Below are 3,359 nucleotides of genomic sequence, written 5' to 3' on the forward strand. Positions count from 1 at the left end.
GTTGAACAGTGTGCTATAAGCTTTCCACTTCATTATACCATTTTATCCCCACCTCCAGCAAACTCTTGTTCCCATTTTTTTTTTTTTTTGAGACAGAGTCTTGCTCTGTTGCTCAGGCTAGAGTGCCGTGGCGTCAGCTTAGCTCACAGCAACCTCAAACTCTTGGGCTCTAGCAATCATACTGCCCCAGCCTCCCTAGTAGCTGGGACTACAGGCATGCACCACCACGCCCGGCTAATTTTTTCTATATATTTTTAGTTGTACGGTTAATTTCTTTCTATTTTTTAGTAGAGACGGGGATCTCACTCTTGCTCAGGCTGGTCTAGAACTCCTGACCTCAAGCCATCCTCCCGCCTCAGCCTCCCAGAGTGCTAGGATTATAGGCATGAGCCACCATGCCCAGCCCTCTTGTCCCCATTTTATGGATGGGGAAACTATGTCTCTGAGAGGTTAAGCTAGGACTTAAATACAGTCCATGTGACTATAAATTCCATGTCCTTTCCACTCTTCGACGCTTCTCTCTCCTTGCGTTGGGGTGGTATATGGTTATGCCAGTCACTGAATGTGGGGGACAAGTGAGGAAGGGGAAGGGGGAGTAGGAAGAGGAGAATCATAGGTGGCTCAGACACAGTTATGCATTTACTAAAATGTATGCATCATTGTGCTGGAGATTCTGTCTGTATTTCTAGGCTCTGAAACAGTGCCTGGCGCATAGTAGGAAATAAAAATTTGTTTTTGCTTGAATTCTTTTGCAAATAAATGGATTGATTGATTAGAATATAGGGTATATAGGTTTGTCTATTCTGACACAAATTCAAAGTAATAATAGCATAAAGAAGATAGAGGTTTTTTTTTCCTCCCAGGTCTAGGTATAAATAATCGAGGACTAGCTGGATGATGTTGGAGCTCCAGGCTTCTTGTCTCTTGTAGCTCTGGCGTCCCTGGGGTGTTGTCCCAGTCCTGCGATCTCAGATGGCTAAGCGATATCTACATCATAGCCAACGGGCAGGTGGAAAGGAGAGGGCTCAGTTGTTCACATCACTTCTGTTCACACAACACTGGTCAGAATTTAGTCACATGCCTATAGCTAGCTACAAGGGGGAGGCTGGGAAATGTAGTCTTTATTCTGCATGGCTAATTGTACTGCTAAAAGTCAGAGGTTTTATTTACACAGAAGAGGAGAAAATGGATATGAGGCGCAACTAGGGGTCTCCAGCACAGATGAGAGGTGTGGGCACCAATATTCTCCATCGTATGAAAACTCCAAAGGGACATATATCATCTCTCCCATTAGACAGCAAGTTCCCAGGGGGCAGGGGGCTAGATCAATCACCCTGAAGTCCCTGGAAGTTTCTAACTCAGAGTTAAGGAAGAAGACTTCTCCAACCGTGGACAGAGGTTTGCTGATTTGATGGAGCCAGAGCAAGTGGGTTAGAGGTCTTCTGTCTGGTGACGACCAAAGCGGAGAGTGCTAAAGGTCAGGCCGGGTGTCTGGGAGGCGCCAGCAACAGCAGGGGCGACAGAAGCAGGAAGGTGACTTGCAAGGGGGCAGGAGTGGGTGACAGGGCAGCGAAGAGTCTGGAAAGGAGGCTGCAGTGTGAGTGTGGGGGGTGGGGAAGGAAAGGATAACTTAGTAATCACCGCTCTTCCCGCAATAGAAAGCTCAACAGCTCACTAAGCATCTTGGCCTCCGTGTCCTCATTGGTGAGGGTAGATGGTGCCTGCAGTTGGTGGGGATGGGAGGGTGCCTTGGAATGCCACCGTCCCACTCCTGTCAGAGAGAACTGTCACTGGTTTCCATCTCTCTTTCTTCCCTTCCTCCCCCCCTTCCTTCCTTCCTCGATTGCTCTCTGTCTCTGCATATGTACATACACATATATAAACATATATATGTAAATCTGGATATGTGTATGTCCATATATACATATATGTATATGTAATCACCTGCTGTGTGCTAGGAGGCACCATGCTAGTCACTGGGCAACACAGCGGTAAGCAGCCCACGCAAGATCTTTGCCCTGATGGAGCCTATAGTCAAAAGAGACAGATATTACACAAGTAAATGCACAAAGAACTATATAATTATTATATGTGGTCAATGATTAGTGCTCTAAAGAATTACAGGATGGTGGAGAGCATATTCGTTATTTGTTCCAGCATTCATTCAACAAATATTTAATAATAGGGATTATATGCGTTAGAAGACAATTTTCACAAAAGAATAAAATCATGCCTCTTGTTCAAATATAAAATGAACCTGTGTCAAGGATTTTTATTTAAGTCATTAATTTATGAGGGATTCAAGGAGGTGTTAAAAGCTAGTTCAAAGGCAAATCCAAAGAGAAGAGACATGTAGAGGTAATGCAGAATCCTGAAATTAATTTGCTAAAGATGCAAAAGGGTTTTCTTCCAAGAGGACTGAAAGGAATCAATGGCATCTCAAGCAGATAACGGAAGATATTGACCATGTTGGAATCAGTTAACCTGGCCGGGTGCAGTGACTCACGGCTGTAACCTTAGCACTTTGGGAGGGCGAGGCGGGAGGATTGCTTGAGCTCAGGAGTTTGAGACCAGCCCAAGCAAGAGTGAGACCCTGTCTCTACAAAAAAATAGAAAAAATTAGCTGGGTGTCATGGTATGTGCCTGTAGTCCCAGCTACTTGGGAGGCTGAGGCAGGAGGATCGCTTGAGCCCAGGAGTTTGAGGCTGCAGTGAGCTATCATGACACCACTGCATTCTAGCCCGAGCAACAGAATAAGAGACCCTGACGCAAAAACAACAACAACAAAAAGTGATTGCTTCTGTGGATATATAATAATAATCACATGAGAAAATTGCTGTTTGTTTCCTACCTCGTACAGATTAACCACTTGGTAATTTTCTTCCCTTGAAGTATCTGTTTTGTTTTTGTTTTTTTTTCTTGTAGAGGATCTTCTAGTAAAAACTGGAAAACCTGCTAGACAAATTGTGAAAAAAAGCTGTAGCACTTGTTGTATTTTTTATTTGGTGATTTTATCATTCTAAAACCCAGACCCCCTTGTAAAACCTCTTTTCAGGTAAATTTTTGTATGTTTGTTTTCTAAATGCTGGATTTTCTTTGAGACAACAAACACACACACATCAAGAACCAAAATAATTACAGATTGTAGTAAGTGCTGTGTAGGAAATAAGGGCAGTGATACAATAGAGATTAACTTGAGAAGAAGGAAGAATTGCTTTAGATGAGGGATCTATAAACTTTTTCTGTAAAGGGCCAGATAGTAAATATTTTAGGCTCTGTGGGACATCCTGTGTCTGTCACAACTCAGCTCTGACATTGTAGTGGGAAAGCTGCCATAGACAATATGTAACTGACTGTGT

General features: G+C 43.5%; 1 non-coding gene across 1 annotated transcript; it reads right to left on the reverse strand.

The window, feature by feature from the left end:
* Positions 1–2,924: 2,924 nt before the first annotated feature.
* On the reverse strand, positions 2,925–2,988 carry LOC123622944. The gene has a single exon (XR_006729683.1). It is a non-coding gene; the product is annotated as a U7 small nuclear RNA (small nuclear RNA).
* Positions 2,989–3,359: the final 371 nt, after the last annotated feature.

The sequence above is a fragment of the Lemur catta genome, chromosome 17, assembly GCF_020740605.2.
Source record: "Lemur catta isolate mLemCat1 chromosome 17, mLemCat1.pri, whole genome shotgun sequence".
Taxonomy (NCBI): domain Eukaryota; kingdom Metazoa; phylum Chordata; class Mammalia; order Primates; family Lemuridae; genus Lemur; species Lemur catta.